At 40.4% G+C, this 12,066-nt stretch overlaps 1 pseudogene; it reads right to left on the bottom strand.

Annotated features, from left to right (window-relative positions):
• Positions 1–1,367: 1,367 nt before the first annotated feature.
• LOC114228328 (U6 spliceosomal RNA) lies at positions 1,368–1,467 on the bottom strand (annotated as a pseudogene).
• Between the last annotated feature and the right edge of the window lie 10,599 nt (positions 1,468–12,066).

The raw sequence follows: 12,066 nt of genomic DNA on the forward strand, positions 1-12,066 counted from the left end.
CTCCTGACCTGAAAGAGACAAATGAATGAACAATTAAAATAGTGTGTGATGTATAGCACAGTATAGGAAGTAAGATGTGCTGTGACAGCAAGGCTGGGTCTGAGCAGGTCAAGAAACAATGCCTGAGTTGACTCTCAAAGGATAACTGAGAAAGTCAAGTACTGACAACAGGGAATAAGCTTCCCTGTAGGTGGAGTGACAGGGCAAAGGCTTAAGGCATCCAAGAATATGGAAGTTCGGAGAACAGGTAGCAGGTCACTAAATCTAGAGTTCACAGAGACTTAAGACGCAAGGTGGATGAATGCTGAGCAATAAGTCTATGCTGGAGGACAATAAATATCATTGGAACTTTATCCTTAGGCAAAGGGAGTCATTAGAGACTTTCAACAGAAAGTGACATGCTGTGATTCATATTTCGGAAAACCCACTAAGGCTGCAGAATAAGAGGAAGGAATAGAAGGCAAAAGAGGCTGTTTCAATAATTGGAAGAAGAAATGATGAGACCCATCGTTAAGGCAGCGTTTACAGACAAAAAAAGAAGTGGCATTTCCGAAATATTGGAGATAGAATTTAGTAGAATTGATAAGCCTGTCAATGTAAGAGAAAGGAAAGAAAAAAAATGACACCTACATTTCTGACAGAGCTTGATAGATAGTGGTTCTGTTCATTAATCTATGAATACAGGAGTTGGACCAATTTGGGGTGAAAGATGATGAATTCAGTTTCAAGGATGTTGCTTTGAAGTGTTTGAAGACCTAGTAAATGGTTGCATAGAGGAAGCTGGAATTGAGGCAGGAGCTCTGAGCTAGAGAAGTAGATTTGGGAGTTTTCAGCATAATTGTAAGTCTTTGACATGAATGAGACCACCCAGAGACTGTATGTAGAGCAGGGAGAGACAAAGGACAATGATGGAGTTTAGGGGACCAACATAAAGGGCATGGGAATAGAAGTGGTGGTTGACAAGAAGACCAAGAACAGGATGCCAAGAGGGTAAGGGAAGACTGAGAGAGTGCTATCCTTAAAGCCAAGGATATAGAACACGGTTAATATTGTCACATACCACTGAGATGTCAAGATAAGAAGTGAAAAGGGGCCACTGGATATTTTGAGATGATATATTTTTAAATTTTTATTTAGGTATGGAATATGTGATCATTATATAAGTTGAATATGTGTACATATATACACAAACATATATAAATACATATACATATATAATTATGTGCAATTTAAGAATTGACCTAAATCCCACAACCCAGCATAACTTCTGTTAAATTTTCGATATATGTCTTCTCAGATTTTTTTATATGCAAATATATACTCTATTTAGAGAGAGGTCTATATATAACAAAATGAGTTCCTACTATAAAAATATGAGACACTGCATGCATTTGCTCGTCATTCTTTCCCAGAGACCATGATGATCTCCTCATCTTTCCAATTTTAGTACATAAGCTGGTGAAGCATACGGTGTCCATTGAATTAAGCAGTGAGGAGATCATGTTTAACTGCAAGGCTAATTTCAGTGGACTGGTGAGGGCAGTAGCCAGATTGCTGTGGGATGGGGAATGGGTGAGGAGGTAGAATGAACATTATAGACTATCCTTTCAAGAAGCCAGGCTGGGAAGGGGAGGGGAATTATAGGATATCAAAAGAGGAATAGGATGGAGAGGGCTTTTTGTTTTCATTTTTTCAGTTGGGCAAGACTCCACTGACTAAAGGGAGCCAGAAAAGGGGGAAACATTGAGGACCCAAAGGGGAGGCTATGATTGGTAGAGTGAGTCATGAGAAGGCAGACAAGAATGGGTTGTTGGGAAGAAGAAATAAGCTCCATTTTCACTTAGGCAAAAGGGAAGGAGGTGAGGATGGGAAGGGATCTGATGAATTTGCAAATGGGTTGCCTGAGGTGATGCTTGTCACCTCAGAGAGAACATGGGTGATGAAATGTAGTTATTTATTTGATAAAAGCTTTTTTTTATAACTTGCTTGAAACGAAGAATTGCCATATTGAACTGGATCCATTGTCTGTACGCTTGTATCCCCAGATGCTTTAGTTAACTTAAACAATCCACTAGGATCTATTGTCCATGTATTTCTCTGAAGCTACGTGAAGCTGTATATTTTCTTAACTTGCCTGCCCCCTGAGACTATCTGGGAAATACAGTACTTAACCTAGGGAAGTTGCATTGCACGTTGAAACAAATCTTGGTTAAATTCCATTAACCTTGGGAAAGTGACTTAACGGCCTTGAGCTTTAGTTGCCTCGTCTGTACAATACTAACAATAACACACTTTAGCCAGTGACCAGGAGTGTTCAGTGAGGTCTTTGCTGTTGTGAATGCAAATATCCTGAACTGAATGCAAAGCACGGCTACCTGGAGATGTACATATTTAACGGAGTCCCATTGGCATTTTCTAAATACCAGGGTGCATTTTATTCTTGTATTTATAAAAATATATCACCTGAGGTCTTTTCTGGTCCATGAGCCTAAAATGAAATGTCACAGAGGAGCAGAAGGAAAGCTGGGTTGTTGTTTTCCTTTTTCACATATGACTTTTTATATCAACAGACTTGATAAGGTGATTTACCAGGGGGTCTATAGGCTGAGTACCACTGGTGCTGAAATATCAGTCCTCACTATAGAAGACTTCTAAACACATGTAATTGCTATTAAGTGTTATGGCCTTTCAGGTCTGGTAATTCACTTGCAAGGGGCAAGGATAGCACAGTGCAGGCAAATCATCTCCCATTTGCTGGAGCTGCCAGCGGACACACAGCAGTATCTGTTCCTGTTAGACCCGGTGAATAAGCCATTTTCCGTGGGAAACTGAAAGAAGCATGGGTGTGTTAGGTTTATATTATTATTTCTCTGTGGGTTTCTGCAACTTTATTCCATATTAACTGACCAGCACATGTATGGATTTAACATTGAATTTTAAAATAAAATACAGTAGCCCACTAGAGCTCGCTTAAAAAAGTTCTTAAGTACTAAGTATTCTTAAAATCACTAACAATATAAAATAGCTCTTACCGATATATCTGCTTTTATTTCTTTATATTATACCTTTTAAAAATTTTTATTGATTTATCTTTTTAGAGCGAGAGAGGAAGGGAGAAACATTGATTTTTTTAAAATCTATTTATATGTCCATTGATTGATTCCTGTATGTGCCCTGAGCGACAGGGGATCAAACCCACAACCTTGATGTATCAGGACAGCTTTCTAACCAACTGAGTAACTGGCAGGGCCTTTATGTTGTATCTTAATATTCTGATTACTTTGACTTCTTGGCTCCCCATCCTTGGGTTACTTGACTTTATTTTCATAATCTTGGTCATTTTTTTCCCCAGCATTTTTCTGGCAGCCGTTTAGAAGGCATTGATTATTTCACCATTTTGTTGCATAATATCACTCTGTCAGTACCTGCAGAATTTGGTGCTGCTGGTTACCTCTTTATTACCTGACCTAAGTGCCTACTTGAAATGGAAGGTTAATGGCCCTACCGTTGCCCATCCCCAGCTGAGCTCACTCTCTGAGCACTCCTCTCTTGGTGGATGGGTCCTGCTTTTCCAAACTGATGAGTGAGAGCAAGTTTTATCTCACCATTCAGCATTGATGTTTTCCATAGCACCTACCTGGGCCTCAAACATACTGGGTGGCTAGTTCACATGCACTGAATGAATGAATGGAAGGGTAAATGGATGAAGGAAGGAAGAATTGGAACATACAGGATTTGTCTTCTCTTCTAGAGTATTGAAGGTATTCTGAGGAAGGAAAACTGCTTTTTGTTTTGGTTAAAACCATTACTCTCTAGGAAATGGATCCCACTATTGAAAAGATAAAAAATATATACTTGAAAAGAATTAGATATTTGGATCATGTTTTATATGTGTATGCTTAATCAGTTATGAAGGTTCTGATACCTGTATTCTACAGATGATAGAAACAAACCAAAAACCTTCATTTGTGCCCTACTGAGTTTGTAATCCAGTGGGTTATGTAAAACTAATGGCATTTTTTTAAGAATGAGCCAGTGAAGAATAAAGTAAGATCTTTTGTAACTGACTGTACAATCCAGTAGGAATTTAGGGGTCATGGTGAAGATGCAGCATGAGAATGTCACCATTTGGATATTGGAGGAGGAAAAGGAAGGTGTCCCTGGTGGGGACTTTGGGAAGCAGTATGAACCCTGGTTTATAATGTGGTCCAAACCTGATTGAAGCAGATAACTTACATTAAAGAAATAAGATCTAATAGACCATGGACAGATGTTGAGTTAGGCCTTCTTACAAATAGGACCTGTTACAAAGAGAACCCAGGACTTATTGGAGAAGAGAGTTAAGCAATCATCTTGGTCCTCCTAGAAAAGGAATGTTTCAGATAAGTAGTTTGCAGTGAATTATACTAAAGAGCAAAAGATAATGAGAGCAATTTGGTGGTTATTTTGCTGTAATCTGTATAAGAAATGTTGAGATTCTGTTGAAGATTAGAGTTGCATAGTTATTGCCTGTGGAGTTCTAATTTACAGGAGGTTAGAAGGACACAGGCTAAATTAATTGCCAAAGAAGCTGTGTTCCAATTAAATAGTTTGAAATTACTTTTGGACTATGAAGATGAATCTTCAGAATATGCTGTTTGAAATATAAACAGTTTTTATTTTCAGTTTTTGAAATCTATTCCCCAATTCTGAATTGCATTGTTGCTGAAGAATAATAGACAGGTAGAACAATGCTAGTTAACCATTGGTCAAGTATATTTTGTATGTATGTATATATGTATTTATTATTTATTTATTTATTTAATAAAAAACACAGGGAATTCTTTATTTTATTTTTAAATATATTTTTACTAGAGGCCTGGTGCATGAAATTCGTGCATGGGTGGGGGTTCCCTCAGCCCAGCCTGCACCCTCTAAATTTTATGAGTATGCTATTGTAAGTATAAAAACCCTAAACTGGCCATCGGACATTCCTCTCACAATCCAGGACCACTGGCTCCTAACTGCTCACCTGCCTGTCTGCCTGATTGCTCCTCACTGCCCTCCCTACTGGACTGGTAGCCCCCAACTCCCCCCCCCCCCCCGTCAGCCTGGTCACCCCTAACTGTGCCCCCCTGCCAGTCTGGTTGCCCCTCACTCCCCTCCCGGCCGGACTGGTTGCCGCCAACTGCTGGCCTAGATGCCCCTCACTGCCCCCCCACCCCCTTGCTGGCCTGGTCGCTCCACACAGCCTGCTGTTTAGTCATTTGGTTGTCTCTCACTAACCCCCCTCTGGCCTGGTTGCCCCACTCAGCCTGCTGTTCATTCGTTTGGTCATCCCTCACTAACCCCCCCTGCAGGCCTAGTTGCCTCACCATCCTGCTATTTGGTCATTACTGTGAGGGTATCCTGACCAATTTGCATATTACCCTTTTATTAGTATAGATTGATTTTAGAGAGAAAGGCAGAAGGAGAGAGAGCAAGAAACATCAATGATGAGAAACATCCTGTACGCCACACACTGGGGATCAAGCCCACAACCTGGGCATATGTCTTGACTGGGAATCAAACTGTGACCTCCTGGTTCAAAGGTCAATGCTCAACTGAGCCATGCCTGTCAGGCGGTCAAGTATATTTTGAAAAACTGTGTCCCTGGTGGGACTTTGAAAACCTAACATTGCGCATAGGATAAACCCTGCCTGCCTGGTTACCACTTTTGTTCACACCCCAGTGGAAAACAAGCCATGATTTAGGAATAGATTGAGTCTCTTTATGCTCCAAAATGAATTTATAGTAAATGATGAGGCCATGAATGTAGTGAAAAGCAAGCAAGTGAATTTGACAGATACCAGCTTTCATTTTGAATTTAAAATTGCTGTATTTCTATTAACATTCTCCTGGAGTAGTGAGTTTATATTAAGTTAGCACATAGTTTTAAATTTTATGAGTATGCTATTGTAAGTATAAAAACCCATTTCAGTAAGATATAGACATGGTTATTTCTTTTTTAATCAGCAAGCTCTGGGCTATGTATTATTAGTCTAAACTTGTCATCCTGAAAGTCTTGACTCTGGGATCTTTCTTCGTATACTCCTTTTTTTGTGTGTGCAGTTTTGTTTATTTGGATAGAAGACATATGATGCTTTGAAGAGGATATAATAGCTTGATACTTATTTAATATGTGATTTTCAAAAAAGTAAGGCATGCTTTAGTAAGGATTTATGCTTAGAGGTGAAGTGCTATTACAGCCTTTTGAAATTATTAGAGATATTTTGTTCTGCAGTGTTTCTTTAGAAAAGGTATGGGTTTACCATAAATAGAGGTCTTGCAGATATTTTAACACTTGAGGGTAGTTTTAAGCTTTTCTTTCATCATAGCAGAGTTAATTGCCCTGTCCCCTTCCTCCGCAGATAACGAGGAACAGTTGGAAATTACACATCCCTTCAATTTTAAATAAAAATGGTGATGGATCCTCTATTTTCAGCAGGAACTTGCATTCAGGTCACCTCTCAGTTCACGAGCCAGGGCTTTGAATAGTTATTATGTAGAGGACCTTGATGAGCAATGTGCCGCCTCTTTATAGTCAAAGTAAGAGCAAATGAGCTTAGATTAACAGAGTTATAGAGGAAAGTAAGAAGTAGAACTTGTCTATAGTTTAGGCCATTAGGTTAGGCCATTTCCATACTCAGGGTACCACCAGGAAGAGTGCCCAATATCCCTCTCTCCCCCTCCATTTACACCTCTTCTGTTGCAGGGAAGTATATTCTGGAAGGAATCAGGGTGTCCTTTCCTCTCTAGGGATATCTGAAGGATAATCAAATGCCTCCTTCACTGCCTTTGTTTCTCAAATTCCTCTCCTGCCTGTGATGCCTACATTCACATATTCTCAATTGTAGGGAAAAAAAACCCTCTTACAATAGGGTACCTGATTATTAGCGGTGCCTTTTTGTATCAACAACAGAAAATTGGAAGTGCTATTGTACTTCAGGTAAAATATTTGGAAGATTTATTTTTCTAGCTCTCAAATAATTTCCAGTTATATAGGAACACAGTTTCTTTGGAAACATTTATTCTCTATTAAGCAAGTATTTCTTGACCCCTGCTTTTACATTCTTCAACAGTGATCAGTACCATGGTGGTGAATCTAACAAGAAAAGGGTCTCTGGCTGGTGTGGCTCGGTTGATTGGAGCGTCATTCCATACACAGAAAAGTTGCAGGGTCGATACCCGGTCAAGGCACATACCCGGGGGTTGTGGGTTTGATCCCCGAGAGGGGCATGTACAGGAGGCAGCCGATAGATGTTTCTCTGTTACATTGATGTTTCCCTTTTTCTCTCTCTCTCCCCCCTTCCTCTCTCTAAAATCAATAAAAGTATATCCTCAGGTGAGGAAAAAAAGAAAACAAAAGTTATCTCTTGGAGAGCTCTTGGAACTTCTGGGGAGATTGGGGGCTATTGCACGTGTAATGAAAAACCATGTGTGATTTTGCTATGGCATTGTACTTCCTTGTTGAGAAACACTTCAAGGCACTGGATCCACAAAAAGCATAAATAACTTTCAGAAAGTAAAACAACAACAATTACAGTGATAATTGTTATAACAAGAGGGGTGTTTTTACACAGCTGCTTTGTATCATCCTGGTCACTGCTCCCCTGCTGGCATGCGTGGCTGTGGTCTGTGTTTACAACAGTGATTCTCAAAGTGTGATTCCTGGAGGAGTAACATCAGCATAGGCTGGGAACTTGTTAAAAATGAAGAAAAAAAAAAAAACACCAAAAAACAAATGCCGATTCTCAGCTTCACCCCAGACCTAATGAATCAGAAACTATATGGATGGGTTCCAATAGTTTGTGTCTGAACACGTCTCAAGGCTGTTGTAATGCACATGCAAATGTGAGAGCCACCTGTATTAGTTTTCTATTTCTGCTGAAAAATTTTACCACAAACTTAGCAGCAGAAAACAACATAAATGTATCAGCTGGTAGTCTCTGAAGGTCAGAAACCCAGGCAGACTTGTAGGGCTCCTCTGCTTAGCCTCTCACAAGGCTGAAACCAAGGTGTTGATGGGGCTGTGTTTTTTACTGGAGGAAGTGCAGGGAAAGAATCCACTTCCAAGTTCATTCAGGTTTTTGGCCAAATTCAATGCTGGTGGCTGTAAGACTAAGGACCTGTTTCTTTTCTTGACTGTCAGCCAGGGTCTGCTTTAGTTCCCAGAATCTACCCACATTCCTCTCCATGTGGCTCCTTGTAGCAACAGTGGGTCAGGTCCTTCTCACGCTCCTGTCTGCCTTCCTCTTCCGTTTCACCGATGTCCTTGTCTGATGCAGCTCCCTGATCGCTTCACTTCTATCCATAGGAATCAATTTTATCTTGGGCCCACCTGGATAATGGGTAATCCAGGATCCTCTTCCTACTTTATTTTATTTATTTTGTTAATCCTCACCTTAGGATATTTTTTCCATTTATTTTTAGAGAGAGTGGAAGGGAGAGGGGGAGGTGAAGAGAAAGAGACAGAGGGAGGGAGGGAAGGAGAGAGAGGGAGAGAGAGAGAGAGAGAGAGAGAGAGAGAGAGAGAGAGAGAGACTGACCTGGATTGAACCTGCAATGCAGGCATGTGCGCTTAACCGAAAATTGAACCAGCAACCCTTAAGTGTGCGGGCCAATGCTCCAACCACACTGGCCAGAGCATCATCTCCCTATTTTAAGATCCAGTGGTTAGGACCCTAAATTATATCTGCGAAGTCCTCTTTACCATGTACTGTAACATATTCACAGTGTAATACGAAGGGGCCAAAATTCTGCTTACTTGGAATAGTTCATCATAGAGTATTCTGGTGGCTTTGCCAGGGTGCTATGTTGCTTACTTGATGGCCCAGCATCACTGCCAGCATCCCATTCTCACCACATGGCACCAGAGGTGGCTGGAGGAATCTGAACTCAAGACCTGCCCTGTGTCACCAGGAAGTGAAGCCCCATTCCTCACGAGGTCTGCATGTGTATCAGGGAACCTGCCACTTGTGTCTCCCTAATCGTATCTAACATTCCTTTGTGTCGCTCCTCTTTCCCTCTCCCTCTCATTCTCTAGAGGAGCTGGCTCCTGTTTTTTATTCCTGTCCCTATCTCTATCCTCCTGCCATGGTCCAGAGTCCCATGGCGATGCTGGCATGGACTTAAGCCTGGAGATTATTCCTTAGAAACATAAAGCATAGTGGTTATACCATTCTCTATAGCCAGGCAGTTTATTTTCAAATTTTGTGATCTTGGGTAACTTTCTTAATTATTCTATGCCTCAGTTTCTCTATCTGCAAGTGGGAATCATAATAATGCTGGGTCATTAGCCAATATTATTATTACTCATGGAAGAAGCAGTATGATTCAGTGTTTCCAGGCTTCATTCTTGAAATGCTGAATAATTTTAGAAAATTCTCTCTTTCTCATGTCTCTTATTTTCTCATCAAAGCTCTCTTTTCAAACATCTTGTCTTGTGGGGATCTCCATTGGCCCCCACCCCAATGAGTTCTCAAACTGGCTAAGTCATAATAAGTCAGTCATCATTGCAAAGAACAAAATAAACACATTTTTCATGTGCAATTATTTCATTGATTCTCAGAACAAATTCATGAATTATATAAGGTTATTGTCATCCTTGTTTTAGAAAGGGTGAAAATGAGGCTTAGTTTAAGTAACTGGCTCAACATGTTAAATGTGGAGATAGGTGAATGGACCCACTAGTAGTCATTAACTTCTTTTGAATTTGCCTGTCAACAGAAGCTAGCCTGCCATCTGATAGAGCCTCATAGAGTTTGTTAGTGATAGTGCTCAGTGTTGGTGAAGGGAAAGATCCTGAAGCTAAAGCCCTTGAGTCAGGCAGGTTGAGATGATCCTTGGCAACTAGAGAGCATCCTGGACCATTGCTTGGCCAGAGGACCATTGTAGAAGGGAAGGTGAAAACTCAGAAAGGTGAGGCAGGTGGTTCAAAAGACCTGTTCCAGGAATATCTGGACAGGGGGATTTCTGCAGCGAGTTATGTACTACATTAACGAACTTGTCATTTGAAGGCATTCCTTGGGATGGGCCACCTTGAAAGGGTTAATGTTTATCAAGACACTTGACCCTTTGCTGCTTATCATAAGGGAGGTTGTTTTACTCTTTTTGTCACGTTTTGCTTTTTTTTTTTTTCCTGTTGTTAATGGCAACTGGCTTACAGCATTGTAAGCCACGCTTCTTCCTTACCCCCACAGAGTCTGAAATTATCTAAGGTATTACCATGTAGGCTGTATTACCCCTTTTTTGATACTTTTCAAAAAGAAAATCTCAGAGATTAAATAGCTGAGAGCTTGTTCTTGGGCTTATAAAATTGATGTATGGGTTTGTTTTCTTCCAACCTCTGTTTTTCACTCTCACTGTGTCCAGTCAGTATTCTAAGTCTCCCTACATAAAGCAAATAAAATATGTACTTAAAAAAAATCACACCATTGAGAAAAAATGTATTTGCTTTACATAGAATGTCTTGTGGGCAAAACATACTGCATTACTTGTACAGATGTGTAGTGTCAATTTGAGACTCATTGTGGGGGCAAAAATATTAATTTTCCTCCCACTTTTTAAGTTCTTCTAGCTGGGCTAATAATCAAATTAACAGAGACAGATTAACAGGAGAAATGTCCAAAGTTTACTATGTGAATGCACAGTCGGGGTGCCATCCATAATGAGACCCCATGAAGCGTTAGGCAGTTGAAGTTTATATGCCATTATCAAAAAGGAGAAAGACAACAGTGATGGGAAATAGTAGGCAAATTACAGGTAGATAAAAAGAACAACACACTTGCAGGCAAATTCCTGCAAGGCAACCCAGAAACAATGGGACATGGGGGAATGTAGTTGGCAGGCTTCTTTTGGGAGCCTTTCTGTCTAATGTTAAGGTGAATATGCCCAGTTGAAATGGAAGGTTAAAGAGTCCTACAGTTGTCCATCCCCAGGTCCTTTCATGGAGCAGGCTGTTCAATCTTAATCTCTTAGGCAGAAAGGGGGAGGGTCAAGGGTTCTTTGGGAGTCTTTTGTTTCATAATAACCAGCTTAAAATCAATTTCCTGCCAAGCCAGTGTGGCTCAGTGTTTGAGTGTTGACCTATGAACCAGGTCAAGGTTAAATTTTTTTGTCAGGGCACATGCCCAGGTTGCAGCCACCATTTCCAGTGTGGGGCGTACAGGAGGCAGCCCATCAATTATTTTTTTCTCATCACTGGTGTTTCTGTCTTTCTCTCCCTCTCCCTTCCTCTCTGAAATCAATGAAAATATATTTAAAAAATAATAAAATCAATATCCCAAAAGGCACATTTTGGCGAGGCAAAACTTTGGTCCCTTTCAGTGTCATTCCCTCCTTAGAAAAATGAAATGATTTGTTCTCTCACTTTCTCATGGGAGTCAATCTGGTTATTTCACATAAAGGAGTATAAACTATGGACATCTATTTTTAATGGGTGTTTCCTTATAACTCCTAGAGATAAAGCATTGCAAAAAACACTTAAGTTATGGAAAATAATAATAATTATAATACCTAATATTTCCAGAAATGTTTTCTTTCCACAAAGTTATTTAGACTTAGAATCTATAATAATAAAAGCATAATATGCTAATTAGACTGGAAGTCCTTCCGGATGAAGCTGGGGCTGCGAGGGAAGCCCGGGTTCCAGGTGCCAGAGGGAAGCCGGCGGTGGCAATCAGGGGAAGGAAGGCCTACTTTTGCACGGATTTTGTGCATCGGGCTTCTAGTACTTATCATAATTTTCCATTTGAGAAAACTGAGGCTCAGAAAAGGTAGGTAATTTGGGCAACATCACAGAGGTGATAAATTGTAGGGCTTCGGTTCAAGCACAAGTCTAGCTGACATCATTGTGTATCTGTTGCTGAATAATAGGTAATGACAAAAATCTCAGTGCCATACAATAATAAACATTTATTTCTTGATTCCACATCTGTGGTTTGATTGGGAGATGGCTGACCAGTCTTAGCTTCGCTGGGCTTGGCTCCAGCTTCAGACTGGATAAGAGTAGTATCCCATGTCTTTCTTCCCTATTGGACTAGGGAA

This window comes from Eptesicus fuscus, chromosome 16, assembly GCF_027574615.1.
Source record: "Eptesicus fuscus isolate TK198812 chromosome 16, DD_ASM_mEF_20220401, whole genome shotgun sequence".
NCBI classification, from domain to species: Eukaryota; Metazoa; Chordata; class Mammalia; order Chiroptera; family Vespertilionidae; genus Eptesicus; species Eptesicus fuscus.